Here is an 11,807-nt window from a genome sequence, read left to right on the forward strand (position 1 = left end):
CATAAGTGAAATAAATCAATCTCGCATGTGTGAATACCGAATAGTTTCCCTAATGTAAGTAATGATTCAAATATATAAAAATATGTGGTAATCATGATTCCCCATTAGGTGGCCTTGAAGCCTTATAAAGTTTTCACTCATTAATTAGAAAGGCTTTATTCTGGGCTTCTTGATATGAAAATATTTGAAGCTAGAGTATATGAAGTTTTACCCAAATATTTCAAGGAAAAAGACACTATGGTAACTACTATTAAGTCAGGTTATAAGGTGGTGAAGTACTAGGTTATTGAAACAGTCATGCTGTGACCTCTATTGTTATATTGTTATGTCCTGTTTTATCTCAATCTCCCCCTTATTGTTTCAAAAAAAATTATTTAGTCATTTCTTATGTTTGTCTTAATTAAAGAAAAAATTCAAAAAAATTAGGATATATAAATAGTAACTCTTCTCGATTTCCTATTAACTTGTTTTGAAGTCCTGTAGTACTCCCACGATCTTGTTTTGACTGATTAAACTCTGTTCTATTCTATATGATAGTATCAAGTTTGAAGACATAGGCAACTACTTTGAAGACAATAAGATTCACTAAGATACCCATTCTGGTTTGACTATTGTCTTCTTTGGAAGTCCTGTAATGTTTACAATGCCTAAGTTTTATTGGTCTTGTTCTCTACTGTTTTGTCCAACTTTATAATATCTAATAAGATAGACAATTCTTTTTAAGGAAACAAGGGACAACGTTGATAACCATTGTTGATAAACTTGTACTCTGTTCTACACCATGTGCTACGTCTATCCTTGGTATTGACTGACAGCTTTGTTTTGCCATATTTGACTGTATTCTTCCCCCCCCAAAGAAAGTAATAAGCACTAAGGAGTAATAAAATCCAAGATGTGTAAATTTTGTTGTAAAAAAGAGAGGGAAAAAAAAAGAAAAGGAGCTCTAACGGATATAACAGCAAGTGTGTTTGGGGGTGTTAAATAGCTGACTTTATCAATGTTTTTGGAACATTGAACACAGCTGTTTGCAGTCTCCCTGTTTGAATGTCCACCTTGTGTTCTTTGATACTGTGATTTGAGGAACTATTTTCAAGAAAATAGTGTGTAATCTACTAGCAGGTAATTTCTTACTGTTATGGTTTTTTGTTTTGTTTTGTTTTGTTTTGTTTTGTAGTTCTGTATTGCGTGTACCCTTACGCCGCTTTGGTTTGTTTTGTGTTTTTCTCTTTTTCCTCTTAAATAAAAAAAATAAATAAATATTTCAATGTGATCCTTCTTTATAACTGAGTAGTACTAGATTGTATAAAAATATCACAACATTTTTTATCCATTTGTCAGTTGATGGACACGTAGGTTGTTTCCAAGATCTGACTATTACAAATTGTGCTACTATAAACAGGGGTTCACATATATCACTGCGGTATGATGCTTTCAGTTCTGGGAATATACTTAGATGTGGAATAGCTGAAACGAATGGGACTTCCAATCCCAGGTTTTGAGAAATCTCCAGACTGACCTCCACAATGGTTAAACCAGTCTACACTCCCACCAAAAGTGCAGGAGACTTTCTTTTTCCCCAAAGCCTCTCCAGCATTTGTTATTGGTGGTTTTCTTGACCCTGGCCATTCTTTCAGGAGTGAGATGGAATCTCAGTTTGGTTTTAATTTGCATCTCTCAAATGACTACTGATGATGAACATTTTTTTCATGTATTTATTTTCCATTTGTATTACTTAATCTGAGAATAATCAATATCCCCAAAATTAAACATAATAACATAATGTTAAAAGCTATTAGAGAGACAGATCACACACAAAGCAAGGCCCATCAGAATTGTGGCAGACCATTCAACACAAACAATGAAGTCAAGAAGAGCATGGAGTGAAGTATTTCAGATCCTAAAGAAAAACAACTTCCAACCCAATTTTTGTAGCCTGAAAAACTGTCTTTCAAAATTGATTGAGAAATAAGATACTTCCATGACAAAGAAAAGCTGAAGAACTTCATGACTACCAGACCAACACTGCAAAGAATACCAAAAGATATTCTAGATAGACATAATCACTAAGCCAGGCACCAAACAATTAAACATAGGGGAAAGGTAAAAACCAACAGCAGAAAGATAACGTGACTGTCTCTCTCTCTCTCTCTGTCTCTGTCTCTCTGTCTGTCTGTCTGTCTGTCTGTCTGTCTCTCTCTCTCTCTATATATATATGTATATATATATATATATATATATATATATATCAACCATTAATGTAAATGACCTCAAGTCACCAATTAAAAGAAACACACTGGCAGAATGGATCAAGAAACAACATCCAACCATATGCTATATATGAGAAACCCATCTAGCACAAAAGGAAATTCACAGAATGAAACTCAAACATTGGAAAACCATACTTCATGCAACAGGAACTACCCTCCCACAAAAAAACATGAGTAGCTATTCTGTTTGCAGACAATGTGAACTTCAAACCAAGAATTATCAAAAGAGTCAAAGAAGGTCACTACATACTAGTTAGGGGAAAACTTCAAGAGGAAAACAAAACAGTGTTATACATGCACCACATTCTGGAGAACCCAGCTATATAAAACAAATATTAACAGAAATGAAAATTCAAATAAGCAAAAACACAATTATAATGGGAGATCTTAAAACCCCATTGACATAGAGACAGAAAATCAGCAAACAAATAGCAGAACTGAATCACACCTGTGACCAAATGGACTTAGTGTATGTGTAGAGTGATCCAAAAAGAAACATGAGAATGTACGTTCTTCTCAGCTGCACATGGGACATTTTCTAAAACAGTCAACATACTAGCCCATAGAACACACTTAAGTAAATGCAAAAGAACTGAAATTATCCCATGCATGTTATCTGATCGCAGTTCCATAAAAGTACAAATTAATGACAAAAAATATAAAAACTCTACAAACACATGGAAATTAAATAATACATTCTTAGTAATCAGTGAGTCAGAGAAGAAATTAAAGAATAAATTAAACAATATCTACAATCAAATAAAAATACCAATACAACTTTCCAGAGCAAGGTGCGGAATGCAATGGAAGCTATTCCTCAGAAGGAAATTTATTACAGTGAATTCCCACATTGGGAAAACTATGAACACAAATAAACAACCTCATGCTGCATCTCAACATCTGGAAAAAGAAGATCAAGTCAAGCCCAAAGTCAAGAGAAGAAAGGAAAATATAAAGATCAGCGCAGAAATTAATGCAGTAAAGACTGAGAAAACAATACAAGGAATTAATGAATCAAAGTGATGGTGCTTTGAAAGAACAAACAAAATTGATAAGCCCTACACCTACCAAAACGAAAGAAACAATTCAAATTTATACAATAAGGAATGAAAAGGGTGAAAACTCTACAGACCCTGTGGAAATACAGAAGATCATCAATACCTACTTTGAAAACCTCTACTCTCATAGGCTTGATAACACAGAAGAAATGGACAGATTCTGAGAAATATATGAATTCCCAATGCTAGATAAAGATTATGGAGAACTGCTAAGTATCCCAATTTCAGTTAATGAAATTGAAATTATAATGAAACCTTACCAACAAAGAAAAGCTGAGGTCCTGATGGATTCACTTCAGAATTCTACAAGCAATTCAAGGAAGACTTAATTTCAACATTTCTTAAACTCCTCAATGAAAATGAAAGGGAAGAAATTCTCCTTAACTCAGTCCTGGATGCAAATATTATCCTAATACTAAAACCAGAGGAAGACTCAACCAAAAAAGGCAACTACAGGCCAGTCACCCTAATAAACATAGATGTAATATTCTCATAAAAAATACTGGTAAACAGAATACATCAAATCATCAAGAAGTGTATACACCATGATCAAGTTGGATTCATCCCAGCAATGGGATGGGACAGATATGGTACAAGATACACAACCAATAAATGTAATTTACCATATCAATAGAGCCAAAGATAAGATTCATGAGATCTTTTCAGTAGATGCAGAAAAAGCTTTGGATAAGGGCCAACACTCATTCATGATAAGAACCTTACAGAAAATTGGAATAGATGATCTTTACCTCAATATGATAAAGGCCATCTAAGACATACCAACAGTCAGAATCATACTAAATGGCCAAAAATTGAAGGCCTTTACTTTAAAATAGGCACAAGACAAGGATGCCCTTTATCACTACCCCTATTTAATATAGTACTGGAAATACTAGCCAGAGCAATTAGACAGGAAATTGAAATAAAAAGGGTAAAGATATGAAAAGGAGAAGTTAAATTATCATTGTTTGTAGATGACATGATACTCTACATAAAACACGCCCTAAACTCCATTGAAAGACTATTAGATATAATAAATAAATTCAGTAATGTAGCTGGATACAAAATCAATACTCAAAAATCAGTAGCATTCCTATACACTAACAACAAAATAACAGAGAGAGAAATAAGAGAAGCCACAGCTCTCACACTAGCAACCAAAATATGAAATATTTAGGAATTACTCTTATGAAAGAAGTGAAAGACTTATACACGGAAAATTATAATACACTGAAAAAGAAATTGAAGATGATCTCAGAAAATGGAAATACATTCCTTGCTCATAGATAGGAAGAATAAATATTGTGAAAATGGCCATTATCCCAAAACTTTTATACAGATTGAAAGCAAGCCCAATAAAAATAACATGAACATACCTCATAGATTTATAGAAATCACTCCTAAAATTAATCTGGAGCAAGAAAAGACCAAGAATAACAAAGACACTTCTAAGCAACAAAGGCAAGGGAGGAGGCATCACAATCCCTGACTTGAACTTATATTATAAAGCAATCTTAGTAAAGTCAACATGGTACTGGAATCAAAATATAGCCAAACATCAATGGAACAGATTAAAAAATACAACAACAACTACAAACACACTCAACCACCTTATCTTTGATAAAGGAGCCAAACAGGTTCACTGGAAGAACGACATTCTCTTTAATAAATGGTGCTGGAAAGACTGGCTCTCCATTTGCCGAAAACTAAAGCTAGACCCATGTCTATCACCATGTAGTAAATTAAAATCTAAATGGGTCAAAGATCTGAATATTAAAACAGAAACACTAAATCTATTGGAAGACAAATTGAAGTCATAGGGGTAGGTAGACAATTCATGACAGGACTCAAACCACACGGGAAATACTTCCCAGAATCAATAACTGGGATCACCTCTTATTAAAATGTTTCTGCATGTCAAAATAAATCTCCAGAATAGTGAAAAGAAAACCCACAAACAGAAAAAAATATTAGTGAACTGTCCCTCAGACAAAGGACTACTGCCTAAAACATATAAAGAATTTTTAAAAATCAGACCTCCAAAATTCAAAGACCTGATCCAAAAATGGGCATCTGAGATGAATATACAGTTCTCAGATGAAGAAATACAAGTGGAAAATAAGTACATGAAAAAATGTTCATCATCATTACTCATTAGAGAAATGCAAATTAAAACCACTCTGAGATTCCATCTCACTCCTGAAAGCACGCCAGGATCAAGAAATCTATCAACAACAAATGCTGCAGAGCCTGTGGGGAAAAAGGAACTCTCCTGCACATTGGTGGGATTGTAGGTTGGTGCAACCATTGTGGAGGTCAGTCTGGAGATTTCTCAGAAAGCTGAGATTGGAAGTCCCATTTGTTCCAACTATCCCACTTCTAGGCATATTCCCAGAAGAAGTGAAAACATCATACCACAGTGTTATATGTGCACCCATGTTCATAGCAGCACAATTTGTAATCGCCACATTTTGGAAACAACCTAAGTGTCCATCAATTGAGGAATGGATAAAAAAGTTCCAGTACTTTTATTTATTTATTTATTTTAAACACATTCTTCCAAAAAAAGTTCCAGTACTTTTATAAAATGGAGTACTACTCAGCTATAAAGAATTATCACACTGAGATTATAAATAAATGGAAACAGCTTGAGACCATACTCATAAGTGAAATAAATCAAACTCACATGTATGAATACCAAATAGTTTCCCTAGTGTAAGAAATGATTCAAAAATATAAAAGTATGAGGTAATTATGATTCCCTATTATGTGACTTTGAAGCCTCATAAATTTTTCACTCATTAATTGGAATGGCTTTATTCTGGGGTGCTTGATATCATTGCCTGTGATGAAATGAACAGCTATTTAGAAGAAAAAAAGATATCATAATAGCTAGTGCTGATTTAATATCATCTTGTTCTGAAGTCCCACCAAACTGTTGTTCTCCTGTCTCCATTGGTTTTATCCTGTTTTATCTTATTGGATTTTATTATATGTGATAGTATAAACAAAAATTTTTATAAGTAAAGAGATAATATGGAAACCATTGTTCTTTTTCCATTAGCTGGTTCTAAATACCCTGTAATACTTTCATCCTCTTCAATGGTTTCACACTGCCTTTATATGTTTGATGCCATAATATATGAAGTTATACTCAAATATTTCAAGGAAAGAGACACTATGGTGAGTACTATTAAGTCAGGTTATCTTTTGGTAAAGCACTAGGTTGCTGATATTGTTCTGCTTTGATTTCTATTGTTATGATGTTATGTTCTCTTTTATCTCAATCTCCCCTTTTTAAAAATATTTCTTTATGTATTTATTATTATTTTTTAATTAAGGGAATAAATAAAAAATTAGCAGGATATATTATAGTAACTTTTTAAAATTTCCTATTAACTTGATTTGAAGCACTGTATTGCTCCCACCATGTTGTTTTGACTGATTTTACTCTGTTCTGTTCTGTTTGATAGTATCAAGTTTGAGGGTATAGGCAACTACTTTGAAAGCAATAAGATTCACTATGATGCCCATTCTGGCTCGACTATTATCTTCTTTTGAAGTCCTATAAAGTCTCCAATGTTTAGGTTTTATTGGTCTTCTTCCATACTGTTTTGTTCAATTTTATTATACCTAATGATATAGGCAATTCTTTTTAAGGTATTAAGAGGCATTATGGTGTCCATTATTGATTACCTTGTATTCTGTTTTTACATCATGTACTATGTCCATCCTTTGTTTTGACTGACTGCTTTGTTTTGTCATATTTGGTTTTATTCTCTTCCAAAAAAAGTAATAAGAACTGTGGGAGTAATAAAACCCAAAATGTGTAAATGTTGTTGTAAGAAAAAGAGGGAAAAAAAGTGCTTTAAAGGATACAACTGCAATTGTGTTTAGGTGTGTTAAGATAGATGACCATATTACTAAGTTTTTGTTGGATTACTGAACAAAACTGTTTGTAATCTCACTGTTTGAATGTTGTATGCTTTAATCCTGTAACTTGAACAACTATTTCTAAGATGACAATATGGAATCTATTAACTAGTGTTTTCTTACTGGTTTTTTTTGAAATTCTGTATTACTTGTATCCTTATTTTGGGTTTTTTTCTCCTTTAAATAAAATAAATAAAAAAATGTTTTAGAAATCGAGGGTCAGCCGATTCCGGGTACATGTGTTTTACATTTAGTGTTCAGCTAGTTCCAGGAACAAATTGCTGCTCTGGGGAAGGGCAGTTCAAAGGAAGCAGAAATTGGAACAAGGCCAGCGTAAAGAAGCCTACGGGACAGGGTTGTGGTGCTTTAGTTAGGTTACAACAATCTTCAGCAAATCAAATATGGGGGAGGGAAATAAGAATTAAAAATCATGTAATATTAGTACTTACCATCAAGAAAATTCAACTTAATAAAAAGAGATGAGAGTCTGGGAAGATGGTGGAACAGTAAGCAGCAGAGTGAACAGCCTGTCTGGGAGAAACAGTCCAAATGCTGGAATATAGCATTCTGGAGAAGACAAAAGCAAAGAAGTGGGTCCCCTCAACCCAGAAAGAAACTAAAGTGAGAATTGAAGCCCACTGTGAGAATTAAAAAACAAAAAGGAAAAACTTAAAGAGAAGAAGGCGGTAGCTGGTGGCACTTTCACCTGAGTCTGAACCACGCTGCCAGAAGTGCTGTTGGAGCCTGGAGACACATGGGCACAGTGAAGCTGGTGGCTAGCAAGCCCAAAGGCTTTGGGGAAGAGATGTGGTGGCAGAGAGTAGCAGCAGACCAGAGAACTGCACTGGCTGGGGTGAGTGTGTGGGCCTCAGTTCTCCCGTGGGAGTGGGAGATTGGCAGGACACCATTTTGGAGGTGGGCAGGATTAGCCTGGAGGCAGAACTGCAGCCAGCTTCATTCAGCCACTCCTGGCTCAGAGCAGACTGGTGGAAACTGCTTGGATTGAGTCCTGCCCCACTGCAGGTCCAATAGCCACTGCTGAGGTTTCTCTATAGCTATCCCTAACCAACCCCACCTGCCTGGCAGCACACTAAGTGGGTGAAGACTCCCTGTGGTTAATCAGCTCAGAAGGGAAAGGCCAGCCTGCGCTACCCCTGCTTGCACCCCAGTAGCCACCAATAGACAGGGGAAAGCAGCAAACAGCAGACACACCTAGCCCACACACTTCAGAGTAACTATGATCAATACAGGAAGTCCTGGGGACCCTGCTACCCACTTGTCCAGAAGAAACTAGGAACAGGACAAGAGGAAGAAGCAAAAGGCAGTCTCTGGCCTCCAACCTTAGCAACTAGTCCAGGAGATGTAAACACAGAAGAGATTGGGAGTTGCACACCTGTAGTTTTTGAAACAATGGCAACTGAAATAAACAAACAACTCAGGAAGCTATGAAAGAACTTAGAACAGATGAAAGGTGCTCAGGAAGGACATTTTCAGAAATCGGTCCTATGTGGAGGTAAAGTGTGCCAAGTACAGAAAAACCACTCAGCCTTCAAATATCATCCTGAGGAGTAAAAAGAGTTTGTAGGTGAAATACAGGAAAGCAAATGGTCTGTCTCACAAAAAGAAACAATTGTCAAGGATGGTGATTCAAATTCCTCGACTTTCTTTATGGCTGTTACATTATACTTAATCATTGTCATCACAGAATCCTACAATGTCCAGTACACAATATGATGAGAGAGGATTACAGCTGAAGGAGGTGCAGGATCTGCGCTCATCTGAGAGAATTCAGTACAGCTGCAGACAGCAGAGGAGACAGAGGAGAGGACAGGACAGCTTGAGCAGCCTCTGCCTCCACCACCTTCCATACTGTGCTCAGAGCCCCCAAATCCTCAAACCCAGGTCTTATTCTCCCCTTGATGATCATGAAAGAGTTTTTGGCACAGTTAGAAGACAGAATATAAAGTGTCCTTTATTTTAAGGATGCAGAGAGAAACTCCATGACCCCTGAGGCCTAGATTCCTCTGCTGAACATATATTGTTGGGGCATACATATAGCTTTGGTCTCGGCTGGTGCCTAAAGCATCAGTGCAGATGCTTCAGCAGCCACTTGGAACTCATTTTGCAATACAGGTAAATTGCCTAGAGTTTGGCAAAATAACCTCAAGGTAAACATCCCTTGGTCCTGCCTCTCACTGCTGTAGTGTCCTATCCAGGGAAAATCCTTTCAGATTACAGCAAGGTTTATCTCAGCTGAGTATTTGGAACATCCAGGTGTGCCATGAGATGCAGATAGAGTCACAGACCGAGAAGGACACACCTGACAGACATGCACCTTCAACCACCTGGTCACACACCTGACAGACTCAAGTCCATGTCTATATTGGTTTCTGAGATCATGAATGGAAAAGCCCAGTACTGGGAGCACACCAGACAAGCACTGTGTCCTTGCTGGAGAGAATGTGTCCTGTAGAGCTTGGGTCTCCCTCATGGAGATGAACTTTCACCAGGCAACTGCTGCCTTCAATTTGTGACCCTGAAACCACACCACCAAGGTCAGTAGGCAAAGGGGAGAGCAAAAGAGAACTTAACAGGGAACCTGCTCTGAACCTCAGTCAATAACAGATTCCAAAAAGGGGACATGTTCCTCCAGGACCTGGATCATTTAATGATCTAAAATTAGAATCCTGTAAAGACTGCAATGCTTTACTTATCTTTGTTCTATAGGGGGCCCAGGTAGTGACAATCTGTAAGAACCTAGGACTCCTTCATCTACAAATGCCCTGGTTTTCCTTTGGCAACACCAGCAGGTGTCTGAGGCAGAGAAGTTATTTTCTCCACAGATGGATGATAACTTTCCAGGAGCTGAATGCAGACTGTAGGTAATGCAGGTTGGAATTTAAAGGTTTTTACAACTTTATATACTTTTTTCTGAGTTTCCACATTGAGCGGACTGCAGTACTATGAAAGAAGACTCTGAGAACACTGGATTTGAAACAAGAGGGCCCAGAGTGCTAGAAGCAGTGCAAACCTGTAAAAGTACCTTTTACTTCTGTCAGCCTTGTGTCCCAGATCAGAGACATCTGTTCAGGGAAAATGAACACAGGATGAATATCAGCAAAGCCAGGCTTAAACCCCCTGCAGGGGCCACTTGCTTCTCAGGGAGACACTGCTAGAGTGCTAAGGGCCTTCTCTCGATCCCAACACACAAATCCTGGTGATTTCTTGGGGAATATGGATGGTTAGGTGACACAGAGGATAGATCAAATTGGAGGTGGACATAGTGTCATGCGAGCTGGATGTAGGACATTTCCGGTATCCCATCTCTGAGTGCTCAACTTGGATGGAAGGCAATGGTACAGAGCATTTCTCATCAATAAGGACAAATTTTGTTATAGTGTTTTACACAACACCATCAGTTATCAGCATGTATTTTCTTCTACTTGTTACTCCTGAGCAATTTCTAGGGTTGGAGTGCTTTCTGCACACAGGTGCTGAAGGTTGTGCTTACTACTAGCTTTAATTAAACACAAGGCATTCAACTCCAGACACCAGCTCAAGATTCTATTTTGTGGCTGCTGCCCTCTGTGGCCCTGTAGACCCTGCTGTGCAACACTGTATTACAGACAAAGAGAGTGAAATCAGTGTGCACCAAGACAGAACAGCCATGTGGAGACAGAAAATTGACATTTAGGGCCCCAAGTGGCTGAGCTGCACTGTGAGGCAGCTAACGTGCTTTGGAGAGAAAGAATGGAGAGGGGGTATGTGGTAGGACTGTACATCATAGACACATAGAGTCATATATGCAGATACATGCACACACACACAGAGACACTCACACACACACAGGAACACAGACACACAGAGAGACACACTCACATAGTGCCTTTCGACCATTCCTCCTTTGATGTAGCTGCTTTATGTCTTATTCTACATTTTTACCAATATGAGGTGAACTCTGTGCTCTGTCTCACATTCCCTCCGTGGTCTGATCTTCAAGAAAATATGGGCTAAAATACACCTTCACTACAAATTCCATTTCCAATATCTGAAAATTTCAGATAGTTTATCACAGTAATAGAAAGTTCAGTAACACTAATGTGGAATGGCAAAAGTTCAGTTACCATCTCTTCTTATAAATACAAAAAACATTCAGCAATTCAAAATTCACTAATAGGGCTGGGGATTTAGCTCAGTAGCCTAAGCGCCTGCATTGCAAGCATGCAGTCATGAGTTTGATCCCCAGTAGCCCCCAAAAACAAAAGAAAGCATTAATAACAGAATGTATTTAATATTAAGACCAATAAAGCACCAGTGCACTGTGGAGGTTGTCACAGAGGTAGTGTGCCAGTTAACTGCATGAATTTCATATGGAACCTGCTAGTGCCAGGTTTCCAATCTTTACTAAGGAGTGAATTCAGGACTCAGATAAGTCAGAAGCCTGATGGTTAGAAACAGAATTGTATGCACTTGATGTGAGAAACATCCATCACATTAAATCTGGTTAGATACATGACTGGTAGTTAAAACTCCATCAAAACACTTAAAA

Source organism: Cavia porcellus, unplaced genomic scaffold (assembly GCF_034190915.1).
Source record: "Cavia porcellus strain 051 isolate PalLab524CR breed Dunkin Hartley unplaced genomic scaffold, mCavPor4.1 scaffold_7, whole genome shotgun sequence".
NCBI classification, from domain to species: Eukaryota; Metazoa; Chordata; class Mammalia; order Rodentia; family Caviidae; genus Cavia; species Cavia porcellus.